The sequence below is a fragment of the Lithobates pipiens genome, unplaced genomic scaffold (assembly GCF_037356315.1).
Source record: "Lithobates pipiens isolate NorthernLeopardFrog02 unplaced genomic scaffold, aLitPip1_a1.2 Scaffold_30, whole genome shotgun sequence".
NCBI lineage: Eukaryota > Metazoa > Chordata > Amphibia > Anura > Ranidae > Lithobates > Lithobates pipiens.
This window is the reverse complement of record NW_027507791.1, coordinates 63,445,520-63,457,268: the sequence shown is the minus strand read 5'-3', so window position 1 is coordinate 63,457,268 and position 11,749 is coordinate 63,445,520. Positions and strand designations below refer to the sequence as shown.

At 43.0% G+C, this 11,749-nt stretch overlaps 1 protein-coding gene across 4 annotated transcripts in view; it reads left to right on the top strand.

The window, feature by feature from the left end:
• The window catches only part of SYNE2 (spectrin repeat containing nuclear envelope protein 2), a 529,925-nt gene that overhangs the window by 74,016 nt on the left and 444,160 nt on the right, over positions 1–11,749 (top strand). The window lies entirely within an intron of this gene.

Here is an 11,749-nt window from a genome sequence, read left to right as displayed (position 1 = left end):
TAGGACACTTGCCAGTTTTGTATTTAAACAGTAGTGTTAATTTTTTAACTGCTCGGATGTTTGTTTTTTGCTTTTTTTTTTTTGTTTTGTTTTTTGTGCATTAAGCAGCGATTTATTTATTTTTTTGTCACATTTGTGACCAGAGGTCATTGAGGCCCAGGCCAAATTTAATAGCATCAAGATAAACCCGGACAATGATTCTGGCTAATTTTGCACACCTACATATTTTTATGTTTTCATTTAAAGATATGTAAGGTTTATATTTGGTACTGCTTTAAGTAAAAAAAGCCTGCTAATTCAATTTTTTTTTTTATTATTAAAGCCCAAAAAAAAATTCTATATAATTTTATTTTTTAAACCACTTAAGCCCCGGACCAATTTGAAGCCAAAAGACCAGGCCCCTTTTTGCGATCCGGCACTGCGTCACTTTAACTGACAATTGCGCTGTCGTGCGACATGGCTCCCAAACAAAATTGGCGTCTTTTTTTCCCACAAATAGAGCTTTCTTTTGGTGGTATTTGATCACCTCTGCGTTTTTCATTTTTTGCGCTATAAACAAAAATAGACCGTCAATTTTGAAAAAAATGCAATATTTTTTACTTTTTGTTATAATATCCCCAAAAAATATCGCAAAAAAATTTTTTTCCTCAGTTTAGGCCGATACGTATTCTTCTACATTTTTTGTTAAAAAAAATCGCAATTAGCGATTATTGATTGGTTTGCGCAAAAGTTATAGCGCTTACAAAATAGGGGATAGTTTTGTAGCATTTTTATAAAAAAATTTTTTACTAGTAATGGCGGCGATCAGCGATTTTTATTGTGAGTGCGACATTATGGCGGACACATCGGACATTTCTGACACATTTTTGGGACCATTGTCATTTATACAGCAATCGGTGCTATTTAAATGCACTGATTCCTGTGTAAATGAGACTGGCAGTGAAGGAGTTAACCACTAGGGGGCAGTGTAGGGGTTATGTATGACATGATGTGTTTTTTTATTGTAGCGGGGCGTGGCCTGGCTTGTGACGTCACTAATCGTCCTTCCCTATAAAAGGGAACAGACGATCGGTGACAGCTACACAGGGAAGCACGGGGAGAGGTTTGTTTACACAGACCTCTCCTCCTTCTTCAGCTCTGTGATCTGATTGCGGCCATGGTCACGGAGCTCAGGACCGGCTGAGGAGCGCGCCGCCTGCGGCTGGGCACTTAAAGAATCACATACCGGTACGGGATTGTGCCCAGCCATGCCATTCTGCTGACGTATATCGGCGTGAGTTTACTTCCTCTTTCATTCCCTGCAAAGGCAAAGCATAATGGACTACTATGCATCGCATAGTAGTCCATTATGTGTCACTTACCTGACACAGGAGCCAGCGAAGTCGCCGCTGTCCCCTGTAGTCCGGCGCATCCATCTTCTTGGTGGGGTCTCGCAGCTCCGCCGCTGTCATTCGGCGAAGCCGTGATGACGTCACTCCCGCGCATGCGCAAGGGAGCCAACACATGCGGCAGCTCCGTCGTTGAGAATGCCGCGCTCAGTGCGCCTGCACGCCGCTGTCTACGGCTCATCCGCTGTAGACAGCGGTGCCTGTTTTCAGGCAAATATCTCCTAAACCATATAGGTTTAGGAGATATTTCTTGGACCTACAGGTAAGCCTTAATCTAGGCTTACCTGTAGGTCAAAGGGGTTTGTAAGGGTTTACAACCACTTTAATAGTGTACTTCTATCTAAAAAATTCAATGTTAAAAAGATGCATGAAATTCTGCTCCCCTGCTTGCTTATGAGGTTGTTCAGTCACTTAATACACATTTGGTGACAGTGTCCAGTGGCCCATGCTCTCTGGGCTAAGGTTTAGCCAGCATCCTAGGGTACTGGCTTAACCCAGACCCATGAGGCACGCTATCCTAGATTGTAATCTCTAATGAGCAGGGCCCTCTGATTCTTCCTGTATTGAAATGTATTGTAATTGTACTGTATGCCCTAATGTTAAGCGCTGCACAAACTGTCGGCGCTATATAAACTCTGTATAATAATAATATAATTTATTCAAAAACCAAATTAAATTTCTTCCCATCAGTTTCAGTTATTGTTATTCACCTTTATGGCTGCTAAACAGACTATTGCCAAGGCATAGAGTTCTCCAGTCTTGAATTTCTGTGAAGTGAAGAATAGTATTAAAAGGACTATGATGTATGAAAAAATTTAGGCAAAACTGTTGGACTGAATGGTCACCCCACAAAAACTAGGGCCCTTGGACCAAACCTTTGACAAATGTCTCCTACAAATATAATTTGTGATGGGTTTATATATGGCTTTGGCCACCCCAAGCAGGTAAATGAGTTCCTCTCCTTCCTGCCTTCCCTACCCCTGTGTGCTCTGTGACCCCCTCCCCATTTTTTTTTTCTAGTCCTTTTTTCTGCTGCTTCGTAAGCCGGCCATACTTGAGGCCCAAATGCACGATCTGACTTTTTGAAAACAAACATGCAAATTGGCTGTTTTGAGGCAACATCCGACCGTGTGTACGCTCCATCGGACAAACTTTTTCGGTTTTCATCTGACTCTTGTTGGCTGTGCGAACGGACAAACATTGTGACAACATAAGTCCGATGGAGCAAAGTCCGATCATGTGTACACAAAACCATCGGACTTTTGTACAAAGTATAAACGCATGCTCAGAACCAATGCAAAAGATCAGACAACAATACAGAAGTTGATGAAAGGTAGCGCTGGAGTAATTGAACGTACTCTTTTGAAGTGTCGTCAGTACGTTGAAACGTCACTACGTTCACGTTTTGTTGCCTAAAAAGTCAGATTGCGTGTATGCAATACAAACTTACGGCCAACGCCCTTTGTACAAAAATCCAATGTAAAGTTTGTACAAAGTCTGATCGTGAATGGGGCTATAGATTGACATCTGTCCGGTTCAGATGGGCCCGGACAAATTTCTATCCATGTATGGGCTAAGAGATTGTCTTCTATACAACCAAGCAATTGATGTCTATACAATTGCCCTGTTGGAGTTTTCCTGCTCGATCAGCGCTGTAGGCTATAGCCTGCAACTCTGATCAGTGTATTCTAATGGCAGAGAAATCGAACTGCTGTCATAATACAATAGCTCAGCGAGAGGATTCCCCCATCCCCATCGAGTGTGTGGATGGGAGAATCGAGAGGGATTGTAAATGTATACAGAAAAGGATTGTCGCTACTCCCAACCAGCCCAGGTGAACAAATGATAAAGTCGCAGCCTCAACCTACAGTACATGTCTCCACCATACCCCCTGGGAGGCCGCTCCTTATCGCTTACTCACCTGGACTGGTCAGGAGTAGTGGCGATCCTTTCCTCTTTACATTTACCAGCTCTCTGGATTGGTATCGGGATAAATCCGCAACCCATGTTCTGGGACAAAGGGATATACTTTCACCTCTACTTTGAGCAGCGCCAAAAGCAATATAACCACTCAAAATGGGGAAATCAAGTCAGTTTTTTTCATTGAATCAGTGGTCTGAATCAGCGGCCTGAATCAGTGGCAATGAGCCGCTGACAGCTTTGGCGCATGTGCACAGGGGATTCTCGGCGGAAAGCCCAGCAGACGCCGGACCCTGCCGGAACGAAATCTCCTGTGCACATGCGCGGGAGTGACTATATCATGGCTCTGGCCACTCACAGCACCGGAGATGCTATAGCTGAAAGACATGCCAAAGGGAACATGTCAGCTTCCTCTGCGTGGATCGGGCGAAATGTCGGGGCCTCGTTCTAAGGTGAGTATTTCATAATGAGCTAGTATGTGGTGCATACTAGCTCATTATGCCTTTTCCCTTGCAGGTCTGAAAAAAAAATTTCAGCGGGTTTACTCCAGCTTTAAAGTGGTCCAGCTTGGATCAATTTATATATTATATCTCTAGTATCTTTTTAGAAAAAGGAAAGGCAACCTTTGAGAAATGGAGATCTACCTGAACAACATAAGAGATCAAAGATCACTGGGGTTTGGCACCCCTTTTTTGCGTAGAAGGGCTTTACTAATGAGTAAGGCTGACACGAGGAAAATGTTGAAATATATAATAACCCTTTCCCGCCGAGCGTACGCAGATATGCGTACTCGGCTTCCGGGGGTTATACCGGGATGATGCCCGCACCTGCAGGCATCATCCCGGTACCGTTTTTTGCAGCAGGCGATTGGCTATCCAGGCATAACAACCGATGCGGCTAAAAGCCGCTCGGCTGTTATGCCGGAGGAGCGGGAGGGGACGTCCCCCCCTCCCGCCGCCTCTCGCCGCTGTTACCGGTGCTCCCGCTCGATCGGGAGCACCGATCAGAGATCCGACGCCTCCGGCTGCTGCGGAGGAACTGGAACGAAGCCGTAATCGTAAACACGGAAGCGACGTCATGACGTCACTTCCCGTTTACTCGGCTGCCAATGGCGCCGGTTTTAAAAAAATATCCGGTATTCAGAATCGCAGTTTTCGGCAATCTGAATACTTTGAAGTGTAAAGGAGGGGTGGGGGGTCTTTTAGACCCCCGATCCCTCCATAAAGAGGACCTGTCACCACCTATTACTGTCACAAGGGATGTTTACATTCCTTGTGACAGCAATAAAAGTGATCAAATTTTTATTTTTTTTTTAAACAATTTAGTCATTTTAAAATAAAGTAAATAAAAAAATAAAAAAAAATTTTTAAAACGCCCGCCGTCCCCGCGAGCTCGCGAAGCAAAGAAAACGCATACGGAAGTCGCGCCCGCGTATGTAAACGGTGTTCAAATTACACATGTGAGGTATCGCCGCGATCGTCCGAGCGAGAGCAATAATTCTAGCACTATCCTAACCTGGTAACCGTATTGAGATTTTTAGGTACCGTACTTTGTCATCAATCTACAAGTGCGCGCAATTATAAAGTGTGACATGTTTGGTATCTATTTACTTGGCGTAACATTATCTTTCACATTACGCAAAAAAATTGGGCTAATTTTACTGTTTTTTTTTTATTCATGAAAGTGTCCCTTTTCCCAAAAAGTTGCGTTTAAAACACCACTGCGCAAATACCGTGTGACATAAAATATTGCAACAATCGCCGTTTTATTCTCTAGAGTCTCTGCTAAAAAAATATATATAATGTTTGGGGGTTCCAAGTAATTTTCTAGCAAAAAATATGGATTTTAACTTGTAAACACCAAATTCCAAAAATAGGCTTAGTCATGAAAGGGATAAAACAAATGTCACTGTAAAAATGTAAACATACAGTAGCCTACCTTTAAAATTTTAGCTTCAGTGAGCAACACATCCATGCACACTTTTTTCATATTTGGAGAGTAATTCTTCACCCCCACAAGTCTGATGCAGGAGTCCATCATAAAGGCAGAACTGGTACTGCAGGATGTCTTGCTTGACTAGTTTCAGGCCTGAATGTAGGGCAGTGTACAGAGGTCAGTAATGGGTAGGGTGGTATACAGAGGTTCGTAGGATGTACTGCAGTGTACAGGGATCAGTAGTAGTTAGGGCTGTGTACAGAGGTCAGTATGTAAGGAGAGACTATAGGGGTCCACTCCTATGCCCTTAGGATTGTATTGTGGTCTATTTGCAGGATATCCCCCCTTACCTTGCTGCTTGCATCTTCTGTGTTTTTCTTTTTCAATTTCCTGGTCCTGGAGTCTCCGGATAGGGGCGGTGCGGCTGCGGATATGGGCGGGGCTTCAGCAGCAGGTCTGCGCTTCCTGTTGGCCGCACTGTCTCCTAGGATCTTTTTTCAATTTCCCAGGAGTCTGTGCGGTGCCCTGAGTTGTTGTCAGCGCTCGATTTGTTTCATCTGCGCATGTGCGAGATCGGCGATTGAACGGGCGCTGCATGCTGGGACATCAGCAGCACAGTGTGCTGGAAGAGAATGCCTGTGGGCTTCACATGCCCACAGGCAAGATGGAAAACGTTAGGAGACGTTTTTATAAAGTCTTTTCAATACGGAAAAATGGAAGCAGGACATTTAGAAAAAAGCAAAAGTAAGTTAAACAATTATAAAACGTACTCCTTGGCATTTCCCTCCAAAAAAAAAAAACGGCGGTGGAACCCCGCTTTAATCATTGTCATTGGTATTATGGCATGTATATGTTTCATTGTTATAGAATCAAATTCCCACTATTTCTCCTGAGGAAAGCAGCTCACTGTGAAACATGTCGAGATTGACTCACGACACTCACTCCTGTTCCTTGAACTAACATCCTTGGTGCAAGCATTATCAGTTTTGTGGCTGTAGTACAGCTATTAGAGGGTTGAGTACAAAACTCTTGCACAACAATGCGTAATAAAAGTTTGGGCTTTTAACCTACCGTATTTTGATGTCTCATACAGTACCAAGAAAATCCTGCTGCCCCTCTCTAACTCTTCCCAATATTATATTCTAGGATCTGGGTACCTTCATATGTAATTTTATGTACTCATTCCTTCTGAGTGCTTTGAATTAAATTTATTTTATGCATAATATTTACCTGTAATAGCCTCCATTATGTTGACATCCAAAAGCTCTGAGACTACTGCTGGATTCTGCCATCTTGGATGTGATGTCAACAGCTCTAGCAGATTAAAAGCTGTCATTCACCCAACAGGATAAAGCATTGACTCACCTGGAGGATTTAAAATTTTAAACAAGTTCAAAGGCATATTTTAACCACTTCAATACCGGGCACTTAAACACCTTCCTGCCCAGACCAATTTTGAGCTTTCAGCGCTGTCGCAATTTGAATGCGCGGTCATGCTACACTGTACCCAAATGAAATTTTTATCATTTTTTTCCCACAAATAGAGCTTTCTTTTGGTGGTATTTGATCACCTCTACGGTTTTTATTTTTTGCGCTTAAAATAAAAAAATACAGAAAATTTTGAAAAAAAAAAATGTTTTTTTTTGTTTCAGTTTCAAAACTTTGTAAATAAGTACGTTTTCTCCTTCACTGATGGGCACTGATGGGGCTACACTGATGGGCACTGATAAGGCGGCACTGATGGGCACCAATGTGGCACTGATGAGGTGGCATTGATGGACACTGATAGGCGGCACGGATGGGCGGCATGGATGGGCGGCACAGATGGGCATGGATGGGCGGCACAGATGGGCATGCGTGGGCACTGATAGGCGGCACAGGTGGGCACTGATAGGCGGCACAGGTGGGCACTGATAGGCGGAACAGATGGGCACTCATAGGCGGCATTGGTGTTATACTATAGTAATGGATGCCAATCAGTGCCAAACAATAATGCATGCCAATCAGTGATGCCCATTGTGGGCACTGATTGGCATCCATTATGGGCACTGATTGGCATCCATTGTGCTGACTGGCATCCCTGGTGGTCTAGGGAGAATTACCTTTTCCCTGGTGGTCTGGTGGCGTCCCTGGTGGTCCAGTGTGGGCATCCTTGGGGGGGCTGTGCTGATAATCGATCAGCACAGACCCCCCCCTGTCAGAGGAGCAGCCGATCGGCTCTCCTCTACTCGCGTCTGACAGACGCGAGTGAGGGAAAGCCAATCACCGGCTCTTCCCATTTACACTGTGATCAGCCGTGATTGGACACGGCTGATCACGTGGTAAAGAGTCTCCGTCGGAGACTCTTTACCGAGATCGTAGTTGCCGGGTATCAGACTGACACCCTGCAACAACGATCGCCGCGATGCGTGCCCCCGGGGGCGCGCAGCGGCTCATAATCCTGATCACGTCATATGATGTCCGGTCAGGATTATGAAACCACTTTGCAGCCGTCAATTGCCTGTAGGGCGGGCGCCAAGTGGTTAAAAAAAAAACATTTAGAGCCCTTTCACACTGAAAGCGCCTGGGTGTCGGCGGTAAAGCGCCACTATTTTTAGCGGCGCTTTACCCTTGTTTTAGTGGTGCTATTCAGCTGCTAGCTAGGCGGTTTTAACCCCCGCTAGTGGCCGAAAAATGGTTAAAACCTCCCACAAAATGCCACTGCAGCGGTGCTTTCCTGGCAGTTCATCAGGGCCGCCCATTGATTTCAATGGGCAGGGGCTCTTTAGGAGCGATGTATTCACTGCTCCTACAGCGCTGCAAAGAAGCTGCTTGCAGGATTTTTTTGTGATGCCCTGCCAGCGCAGCGCCCCAGTGTGAAAGCACTCGGGCTTTCATACTGGGATTGCAGCTGAGGCTTTTTTTTCAAGCGCTTTACAATCGCTATTTTTAGCGCTAAAGCTCCTAAAAAAAATACCTCCAGTGTAAAAGGGGTTTAACAACAAGGAAAAGCACTGGAAGAAAACATTTAAAATACATACTTTTCCTGTGCTTTAATCTACAATTTGTGGCAGTGTCTCTTTAACTGTATTTAGTGGAAGATAAATGGGATACTGCAAAAGCTTAATTTCAAGGGATTTTTGTGATTAATTTATTTTTCATTTTTTGCTTAGTTCTTTCCTATAGATCCAGTTTTTCAAGTTTTTTTTTTCTTACTTAAATGAAGAGTGACATGTAGGGCGTATAGTCAACGATGGACCTTTCAAGTTTATTTCAGAACCCAGAGGGCTCATTTAGTTTACAGTGCAAGTGCCTGGGGAAGTTACAGGTATGCTCAGATTCTCCTGTTCTAAAATACTTATGTATATTGTAAGGCTGCAGGCATGAACTAAATCACACAGACTCACATTTTTAGGGTGGGTTGTGCTTTCTTTTCCTTTTCAACTTTTAAATTAAAAATTTAAACCTGTACTTTAAAGACATATGGATGCCGCCATTGCTGTAATTTTGAAAACGTTGATATCCCAGCTTCCTGGTTCACTGGCCTGACACAAGTAATGAAGCCAGTGAAGTCAGAGCTCCTACTTTTTCTGGATCATTTAGCCAAAAGATGGGCAACTAGCATTGTCAGAAGACGTTTTCATCAGTGTCCCCCATATTTTTTCTTCAGTAAAGGTTTCTTGTACAGTAATTGCAACTTGATGTTTAATATGTTTCTGTGAGAAATATAATGTAGTTGTCTACAGTAGGATGAGCACTGATGATGGAAATTACAGAAAGCTAATACATATAGGATTAGGATAAATTAAACCCCTGACCCCCAGGATTAGGAGAACATATCCTGTAACCTAATCCCGAAGTCCACATTTAACCCCATTCAGTCAACCAGTCTGAAGTTTTGTGAATCTAGTTAGCCATAGACCTCATAGAATTGCTGGATGTGCATGCAGTGTCTAAACATCTCCTGATGTTTGTAGATTCATCTTCTTTTTAACAGGAACGATCGGGTCACATAAATGTACCTGTTTAGGCATAGAAAAGGGGCTTGGCTTTGTAGGAAGAAAATGGTCATGGCTCTGGCTTTTCTTAAGTGAATAACCATGGTCAATTTTTAGTTTTTATTTTTACCCCATCCAAATGCTTTAAGTGTATGTAAAACCTAACAATGGATTTCCCCGATTCTTTCTTTCGATCTGCTAAATATACCATTGAAAATGTGTTGTATCTATATTAGGGCCCTTTCACACTGGTGGACTGTTTGGGTCCGCCTGATTGGATGTCGACTGGTTTCCGTTGACACTTGTTGACAGCCAATCCTTTCCGCTAAAATAGACAGCAGATTAGATGGCAGTCAGGTGTAAACGGACAGAGGCAGTCTATTTACATCTGACCGCCCATAGAGGAGAGAGGGATGTGTCTGCTCTGCATAAGTTTAGCCATTCGGCTGCTCAGCGAAGATTAGCGGACTCCAACAGAGCCCGCCCCATGTGTAAGTGACCTTAGGCTGGCCATACATTTTGCAATTTTTCAGTTGGTGCTGATGGGGAATCTTTCTCGCAGTGCTGTTGTGTTCTGCCGGTGGGGAGCCTTCTCCATCTGCATTATACAATGATCAGTGCTGTATGTACACGAGCCAGTTGATGGACTTTTCCACCTGCATTATACAATGATCAGTGCTGTATGTCCATGAGCCAGTTGATTGACTTGTGTACAACCAGCTGAGCCCATACATGGTATGAAATGAATCCAGTCCCTGCTGAACCAGCCACATTTTGATCCATGTATGGCCTGCTTAAGTGATCGTTGTCACCCTATTACAGGAAGAGTGTTATTGGCAGGTTTAGCAAGAGAAAATTGCAAAACAAAAGGCAGAAAAAAATAAAACCAAAGGCAGTCACCATATCTAAGGGCTAAACATATATTAAGTTTTTTTTGTTCTTAAATATAGATATGCCCACATCATATGCTTAACTATTTTGATATTTCGCCTTTTTAGAATGCTTGTTTTTTAGTTTTTTTTGTTAGTTTTCCCTTTGATTTATCTCTACTTCTTATGCAATCTATGGTCTGCTATGTTTGTGATGTTTGAATCTGTTGTATCACTATAAATGTGAATTGGCATATGGCATACATAATCTTGTGATCATTCTGATGCTCTTATTGGCTCTGACTTAGTCTGAAGCTGGCAATGCATTAAGAGACCCTTGAGTGGCCTATGTAAATAGAGGTCCACACCACAGTCCCCCACTGCCCTTCAATTTATTTATTTTTGGATCCAGATTTAGGCAGCCACACAACCTTCACATAGTCCACCTTTTAAATGCTCATCTAGTAGGTACTCAATGTGGATTTGCCAGTTGCCCATTACAGCTAATATTGCTGTGTAATGGGAAGTTCTGGAACAGCTGATCAGGGATAAGAAGCTAGCAAAGTGGCCTAACATTTACAGCCAGTCTTAAAAGGTCTACAGATGTGATTTAACAGTCTTTCCCCTTGCAGTTGGAGCATTTGGGACCACTGAAGTTCCTCTGGTGTGGCATCCCATGAACAGCCAGTGTTCTCATGGAGACCTTGTAATACTTGGTGGAACATTCTAGGAGGACATGTACTTTAACGTAGAACTGTTTGTATAGAGAAAAGGGAGGGTTATAATCACTGTCGGTTTATTTTTTTCCATCTGTGCCCTATAGGGCAGATTTACCTTCACTTCCTACCCCAAAACCAAAAGTGAGGAGAAATCCCTACAAATTGAGGCAATCTCTTGGGGGCCCTGGGCCACCAGAACTAGTGTCCTCATTGGAAGATTTCCCCTCTATCACTTTTCTGGGGACAACACAAAATGTTGGATTTTCTTGAACTTATACTTTTAATGTTAATGGTAAACAGGACAAATGGAGAGGATGAATCTACCCAATGGGGGTACAGACAGCCATAAAAACTGGCAGGTGTTCTAAACTCCACTCCTATCCAAGTTTTGCCTTTAGTTCTACATTAACTGATGAACTACTGCAGCTTTTTCAACCCCACTGAAGATCAAAATGGTAAATGTTTATATAGCACATCCTTTGAATTTTGTCTTGAAGTTCATCATTGTCAAACATTTTCTTTGTGAGCAAAGATCTGAAGATGTTTGTTTTAGACTCGCTACAGAGTAGGATCAAGATGCTTTCCACGTAGGATTACACATTGTAAAAGTTATGAGTGTGACAGACTAGAATAGGATCCACGTGCTCTAGAGTTGTGCTGTAGGAACAGCTGTTAAACAAGATCATGCTTGTTGAGGTCATGTCTAGGGATCATTAATAACGCAGTAAGAAATATTTAATACATTGCTTTATAAGCCAAGCTGTTCATTAAGAGGCCCAAAAGCTTCTCTTTTGCATTGGTTAGACGCAAAAGAAAAATAAACAATTACAACTCTCAGATGTATTAAAAAATAGACAATACAGAATTTGAAAACATGTTTTGTTTTTTGAGTGGTTAGTTTTGATCCCCTCTCTTTTTATTGGCGGATATAAAATCCATCC